Genomic DNA, 8,383 nt, shown 5'->3' with positions numbered 1-8,383 from the left:
GTTATTTTCTGCGAACAAATTGTCCAAACACAGTGCAAATGTCATCTATAGATTGTCCTGGTTCCGTCTGCGTGTACATAACAATGCGTCATAATCATACATTGCACATTAAGGATATCAATTAATCTTCCCAAATTCCTAGATATGCCTGGCAAAAGTTCCGCGTGTTGTAAGGATATTACATTTGTACTACCGACAAGGTGGTATCTTCCAACATTGAAGTTCAATAAACCCCAAATGTGTCGGATATAGTATTTGATTTCTTGTCTCATTGTTTGCGTCAGAGATGTCTTCTCAAGTTAGGATTTACGATACATACAGGATGAGTTGTATATATTGTTGCTGCCAGCTCTATATTAATCCCATATTTGTAAACGAATAAAAACAGTATTCTAATTATAACAATGTGCTCACAATTAATTTTATTCTTAATTGTTATACGTATTGTTGATTAAAAATGAAAATGTTGCTAAGTGAATTTTATTAATATTTTCTGTTGCGTGATATAGGAAGTGAGTGAAATATTGGAGGAATATAGTGTGCGTAGCAGATGATGTGCAGTGGCTTTGGATCGCCTGTGATAAGGTAAGGCATTTGCTATTTTAATTAACGCATTTTATATACTGTAATCCTAATTATTTTTATGTGAATGTGCTTACTACTTGTGTATTCAGTGGGACCGATGTTTTAATATGTATGGTCAAGCAGTGTCGAGCCTGGTCAGTGTGTGGATAGGTGACCATTTTTTGTAAATCGATAACATTTAACTTTGTAAACACGGATGAAGTAGAAGTATATTTATTTTATTTTTTACCTCAAATATGTAGGACACTTCTCCTTTGTACATCAATTATTATTATTAGTTCAACTTGTTTACAAGTTAAATGAAAAGAATAGTCGTTATCGTGTGATGATTGTGCTCATTAGGCTAAAGAAGACTCGTGATAAGAAAGAAAAGAAGAACGGTGCTCAAGTTTCGTCACAGCATATTCTCAAAAATTTACAGGCAAAATTCAGTGTTCTGCATGAAAAGGCATATTTGTACGAAAAAAAAAAAAATTCTGCAGACGACAGAATTAAATAAAGTAATACACATGTATTTTAGAGTTACTGGTGTAAAATCATTACAAGTGCTTTGCCAGGTGGCCAATAAAAAGCACGAATACTATTTAAGGGAGCCAAAACAGGAGAAAGCTGGGGGCCTGAGCGATAGCAAGAATGTGCGTCCAAAGTGAACAGGAGCGAAGGCGACGCGGGTATACGTATAAGCAAGGGTAGTGGAAACCAGTTAGTTTTCGAGTTTCAATAGCACTTGTCATGCATCCATACTAGTAGCGCCCCGCTTGTAAACATTAAGTACACTATGCAAGAATACACCGCCGGTGGAAAATAGTACCTAATACAGTTATCTTTCATATATACTGACTTATTTTACAGTAGTAACCCAACACTAGTAAACGTAAAATAAAAGTGTATAACTTTATATTTAATTCTATCGCCTGGCTTAGTTTTTCACCTGTAAGATGTACTTATTTAGAGCAAGTTTCTTAACTAGCAAATTAAACCGAGAACCACAGCAACCATATATATATTCTTATGATGTACTTTTCTTTGAGTGGTGTTCTCTGTCTATTGAATAACATTTTCTCAGTTTAATGCTAGCAAAAAACAAAACAAAATCAAAGTGTTTCTATATAAATTTAGTTCACCGTGTTGTAATATCACATGGAATTGAAAAACGAATAGTCGAACCTCTGCTATCTCGATCAAACTTCTCAGGATGATATACTGACTTACCGCAGAAGTTCGACTGAATACGTTTCTCAGTTCCATGGGAGAACCTGGAGAAGCAAAAGCCTGCGCAACGGAAAATACTAAATAAACTTGTAGAGCAGGTCAAGATGTATCATCATGCCAAGTTTCATTCAGATCAGAGAAGTTTGGCTGCAGCCATTTTCATTACAAAGCACAAAATGGATGGTCCCTAACCTCGAGAATCTTCACAATTGTCGACGAGTTGAACTGCACTCATCTGATCAAAATCAAACTTAAAATGACAGTTCACTTTCAACTGTTAAATAATATGATATGCAGGCTTCTGCTTTCCTAGTTACAGTCTATCCACTGTGGTATGCATATTAGTACAAATGTGAGAGTGCATATTTATTAAAGATTTGCTTCAAAAAGCGATGAAAGACATAGGCATTGCCGCGGGCGGTGATAACAAGATGCCGGAAAACGAACAAGCAGAAAGAATATGGGCTGAAGAAGTGTAAACGACGACGCGGCGGCCCGTAAAGGTGTTGCCGTCCTATTAAATGAATAATATCAAAAGAAAGAAAAAAAAAGTAAAAAATTTCGCGCTCGTAATCAAGACAGAAAGCAACTAAAGGAAATCTTTGTTTTACGTCCCACGTTATGCCGCTTAGGCTAAAAGAGGCGCTGATTATGAGAAATGATTGAAATGGTGGTGGAATGAAGAAAGTGGGAGGAAACGGGAGAACCCCGCGGTAACCCACCGCACATAGTTTTTGTCCACCATAAAGTTAACTTGGCGGGGGCTCAAGACAGAAAGACGGTTGGAAAAACAAATAAACGATGTTGCATCCCGTAAAAATGTTCGCGACCTATGAAATCAATATTTTTTCTTAAAGAAAAAAAAGAATTAAAAAGAGAAAAAAAGGTCAAAATTTCGCGCTCGCTTCGCTCGCGATCAGCAGAGAAAAGAGGACGTGACGCACCCCTAAAAGTGTTGGCGACCGATTGAATAAATATTGTGGGTAAAAAAAAAAAAAAAAAAAAAAAAAAAAGTCAAAAATTTCGCGCTCGCTTCGCTCGCGATCAGCACAGAAAGAAGGACGTGACGCGCCCCTAAAGGTGTTGGCAACCGATTCAATACATATTGTCGGTAAAAAAAAAAAAAAAAAAAAAAAAAAAAAAAAAAAAAAACGCTCGCTTCGCTCGCGATCGACATGAAAAAGGCAACGACGTGACGCCCCGTAAAATTGTCGGCGACCTATTCAATCAATATATTCGGTTGAAAAACAAAGTCAAAAGTTTCCCAATCGCTTCCCTCCCGATCGACATAAAAAAAAAGGCAACCCCTTCACCTCTCCTTATGCATTCATCAGTAAACATACAACCATAGATCACAATACCACTCACATCACCTATCAGTTCTCCACGTCCATCAAGATCCAATCATCGCCCTGGCCCTTTATGATGATACACAACATTACATGTTATTGTGTGCATTGCCCCGCGTTACAATACATGACCAAAAAAAAGAGAAAAAGAGCTGCACTGCCTTCAGTGTAGACATGTTCGTATTCGTAGAAAATGATTTTAGGTACACGATAGTACAGTAATCTATCTTCACATGCTTCAGATGTGAACGATACCTACACATGAAGAGGGCTCCCGAGGTTTCCTTTTCCAATAGGATGGAGCTCCACCACACTTGCAGAATGACGAGAAGTTATGTTAATAAATATATCCCAGAGTGTTTCGTAACTCGCCCTTGGTCCTAATGATGAAGCGTTCTTCAGATGGCCCCGATGTCTCCACACATGATACTATGCGACTTCTTTTCACGAGGCTCTCAAAGATCACGTTTGTGTCCTAACATTCTCTGCAGATATGACACAGCTGCGATAGCGGATCACAGAAGCCTTTCCTCTCCTTACAAGAGACGTGTTCATTCGAGTATGTGAGTAATTCGACTATCGATTAAATATCTCCCGTGTCACGATAGTAGTCACTTTCAATTCTTCTAACGAAGGTAAGAAAAAATGCTATACAAACTTCCTTTCGGTATATAAAGGATTAGGGGCCCAGAGAATATTTTCTTTCAAGAGGATACATTCTTTTTCGAACACCCTGTATATAGATCCTCTAATTATAACTGCAAACAAAATGTTGATTTTGCAATTGCTTCCATGAGAGAATATTCTGTGCACTTTCTTTCTGAAGGGCCGGGCCTAAACGTTTTCCTTAATCATTAAATTTAGTAGTTATCTACAATTACATAGTTTTCCATTGTTCTCAAAATAAAGATTTTTCTCTATGAATTGTTGAATGTTGCTAGGGATATTGAAGTAATTCTTTTTAGTGTTTTTTTCTTTACAATAATGTACTGAACGCCTGCATTAAGGAAGTTCGTGTGTCCATCTTGCAAAATGTTTCGTCTTTTTTCATGCCCACTAAGGTAAATATTCATTTTGCTCTTTTCTCTGTATGCAAACCACATTTCTTAAAGGCAACATTTTCATACAAATGTAGTACTAAAAACTTCTAATTGGCAACATCTGGGCTGCGAAGAGGAAAAAGAAAGAAATCTCGTACGTATTCGCGCGCAATTCGGAATTAGCCAATGAAAAGCACAAAAGCGGCCACCATCTCTCTCTCTTTCTTATTAACGGTTTTGTACTTTCTGCAGTTCTATCAGTGCTGCTAACCTCTTACTATATCATTGAATATGTATGTTTAGATATATATATATATATATATATATTTTTTTTTTTACAAAAAATCATACTACTACGGAATAATATTAAATGCCTTTAAACCCTCATTTCTGTTTGCACTTTCTGTTACACTACCTTCCCCGAACTTCTTTCAAGTTATTAAGTGCAGAACGGGGAGTTATACATATTTACTTGCGCTTTGACAATATCTGCACATTGTGTAATAATAGGAGACGTATAAAATAAAACTATATACTAATACGTATATATATATATATATATATATATATATATATATATATATATACAGTACACATTCCACTATCCGAGGCTTTCCTTTTCTTTTCTTGCTGACGATAAATTACGCTTTTAGAAATGTTGTCTGAAAACAATAAGAATATGTGCAAAAAATACAATCAGAGGTAGAGGTCTTTAACAGGAAATAAGCAAGGGAGTTGAAAAATTTTTTATGCATGTAAAAAATATAGACATGAACCAACTTGTGAAATAAAAAGACCAGAAAACTACTCTTTCTAAATTATGTGTAAACTTTTTACCGAAAACGAAAGTTGCACGAAAGACTTTTTGTCCGTTTTTTGGCCTCCGGTGCTTGGGGTCCCTGATTCAATCCCAGCTCGTGCCGTGTGAACTTTGTCGTGCATAAAGACCGTGCTCATGGGTTTTCTCGGGTTTCTCCCGTTTCCTCCCACTTTCTTCATTCAGTACTCATCATCACCGTCTCCTTTAGCGTAACCGGTATAAGTATGCGACGTAAATCTAAATATTTCATTTCATTTCCCTTTTCTGCTCATACTGCTGATTATGCGCGATTATGCCAACATCCAACTCCGCGGATAATCGTGCGATTACTGTATATACAACTAATACAGATACAACTAATTATATTATCAGTTACAGTATCGGTTTTTATTTACTAATTTGCCTCACTTTATTTGCATCCCTGCAGTAAATAATTCTTATCGATAATAGTTAAAATGTATATTACATTTTAGTGCTTCACGACTGAATGATCATCTGCCTTACGTTATCTCGCAGCTGAAGAGAATGCTACACTGAAAACTACCTTGCGTTATAAAGGGTAAGTGAAACATATCTTAAAAATATCTTTCATACATTTCATTGTGTACATTAAAGAATGTAAGTTTGCCTTTTTCCTGTAATCAATACTTAATAAAGGATTTATTTTTATTTATTTATATACAATTTCATACGTGGTTCGTGATAGTAAACTCGATAGGACACAGTGGCACTATGAACATCCGAATCACTCATCATTCGAACATTCAAATATTTATTCGAATATTAGTATATTCCAAGTAATGTTAACGACGTTAATATGCTTGCCTTTATAGTTAATAATGTCAATTCTTACTTAAAACATACTTCCTTAACAGGACATTGAAGAAAAGGTAGTTGCCAACGGCCATACCATGCTGAATATACCGGTTCTCGTCCGATCACCGAAGTCAAGCAGCATCGGGCCTGGTCAGTACTTGGATGGGTGACCGCCTGGGAACACCAGGTGCTGTTGGTATACTTTTTCTAATTTTGTTTTTCACAAAGACGAATATTCTCACATCGTTCACCACGATAATTTCGTAATCATGCATTACTTAAAACAATTAGCAACGCTTTCCACGCGCTGGTCTTTTTGAGTATTCACCGACAAACCTACGTAGCTACAATAACTCACTCGAAGCCATATGCATTCGCCAACGGCCATACCATGCTGAATATACCGGTTCTCGTCCGATCACCGAAGTCAAGCAGCATCGGGCCTGGTCAGTACTTGGATGGGTGACCGCCTGGGAACACCAGGTGCTGTTGGCATCTCTTTTTCAAATTTCATTATCCTTCAAGTACGAAAATACTAGAAACATTAATTTTATAGTACTTTCAAGAGATAATTTATCAACATTATTTCATAGCGATTAATCGATATTCTAAGCGTTATACCCACTATTTCTTACACTAACAGCCTGTTTATTTGCACGGCACATTAAAATAACCTGATTTCCGATCCGTGTGCACCTACTACTATACTTAACACGGAATGTATTACCACTTTTTAAAAGTAAATTATTATGACTAAGTGTAGATCTCCGGCGAGTAAATGCCTTTCGTATACAAGCACGACACATCTCCGCTATGTGCTTTACTTTTTTACTAACAGCATATAGAAATTGGATTTCAACGTGTTTCTACATAACAGAATGAAGCAAATTTCGTGATTTAACTCTTTCGAATAATGTGTTGGTCCTGACAAGGACCGTTTGAAATGAAAAATCTTGAAGAAGATTTTTACTTAGAGCTTGTGTACTTGGTAACAGCCTTCGTACCCTCACTTACAGCGTGCTTGGCAAGTTCACCAGGCAAAAGAAGGCGCACAGCTGTTTGGATTTCCCGGCTGGTGATAGTTGACCGCTTATTGTAATGGGCCAAACGAGAAGCTTCAGCAGCAATACGCTCGAAGATGTCATTAACAAAGCTGTTCATGATACTCATAGCTTTGCTAGATATGCCAGTGTCAGGATGCACTTGCTTCAAAACTTTGTAGATGTAAATGGCATAGCTCTCCTTCCTCCTCCTCTTCTTCTTCTTATCTCCCTTGGAGATATTCTTTTGGGCTTTACCAGCCTTCTTTGCAGCCTTTCCGCTAGTTTTTGGTGGCATGATGACTCACTCGTTCAGCAAAATTAGATGTGTCCGCCGATTTATCGACTTCATTTAAATTACAGTACGTGTTTCAATTCGCGCCAACTGCCTTGCTTTTCATTTGATGCACTCGGGTGCACGCTTGAAGTAGTAACAAAACTGACTTGATTCATGGGAGGCCGCATAACAAGAGCTGAGTTCGTTGGGTACGGACACGTTTTTACTTGTGCCATGGAAAGTAAAACTAAATCACAACAAAATGTCCCTAGCAGGGCTATCACTTCTGATAATTATGATGACACTCGCTCAGACGCAAGTTCCATAGAACAACAAGACGAACGTCCTTTTAAAAAGGCCAAAAGAACAGTAAAACCAAAGACCGCCATTCCAACACCAGTACCTACGCAAAACAGTTATGATGCTCTCGCCACCACTGAGACTCATTCCAGGGATTCAGACACTATGATGGACATCTCCAACAATCAAGAAGAAGACTGTGAAACTGATGAAGAAGACCATGATCCCAAAACTTGCACCCGTGCTGACTGTTGTATTCTTGATCGAATCAAAAGCAAACCAAAAGCTATTATTATTTATGGATTCCCTAAAGACAAAGCCTACAAGCTTACCCATGGAGCGATCCAGGTATGCAAACAGTTACCTTACTGCGCAGTGTATCCTGATAGGATTAAATTTAGTTGCCAGAGCGTTCATGATTACAGCAGACTGAAGAGATATTGTAAATCATTCAATCTACAATATGCCTTCGAAATGATCAAGAAAGAACCTCTCATCCGAGTGGTTCTTCGTCAATTACCGATAGATACTGATGTGAATAATATCCAGACAGATTTGAAAAACAGAGGATACCCAGTGATTTCGGTCCAACAACTCACCGGCAAAGGGGGGAAGCTCTTTCCCCTCTTTCTAGTCAACCTCAAGAAGACACCAGAAGCTCAATCGATTTATAAACTCGATTTCATAGAATTTTACCGTATTAGAGTTGAACCTTACAGGACAAAGACTTTCGTCCAATGTTACAACTGCCAGCGCTATGGACATACGCAATCGTATTGCTATGCAACTCCAAGATGCTTAAAATGTGCTGAATCACATGTTACATATAAGTGCAATAAACCTGCTGATGCTCCAGCAACCTGTCCGAATTGTGGAGGAGCTCACCCAGGCAATTATCAAGGCTGTCCAATTCTGCGTAAAGTTTCAACACGACGCAATCCACC

The 8,383-nt window shown here is 37.8% G+C and overlaps 2 non-coding genes across 2 annotated transcripts; both read left to right on the top strand.

The window, feature by feature from the left end:
* The first annotated feature begins 5,902 nt into the window (after positions 1 to 5,902).
* Positions 5,903 to 6,021, top strand: LOC145677198 (5S ribosomal RNA). Its single transcript, XR_014129676.1, has one exon. It is a non-coding gene; the product is annotated as a 5S ribosomal RNA (ribosomal RNA).
* Positions 6,022 to 6,198: 177 nt separating this feature from the next.
* On the top strand, positions 6,199 to 6,317 carry LOC145677197 (5S ribosomal RNA). The gene has a single exon (XR_014129675.1). It is a non-coding gene; the product is annotated as a 5S ribosomal RNA (ribosomal RNA).
* The last annotated feature ends 2,066 nt before the right edge of the window (positions 6,318 to 8,383 follow it).

The sequence above is a fragment of the Thermobia domestica genome, unplaced genomic scaffold, assembly GCF_964235325.1.
Source record: "Thermobia domestica unplaced genomic scaffold, izTheDome1.hap1.1 HAP1_SCAFFOLD_691, whole genome shotgun sequence".
NCBI lineage: Eukaryota > Metazoa > Arthropoda > Insecta > Zygentoma > Lepismatidae > Thermobia > Thermobia domestica.
Note: the sequence above shows the minus strand (reverse complement) of the source record. Positions and strands in the feature narration are given on the sequence as shown.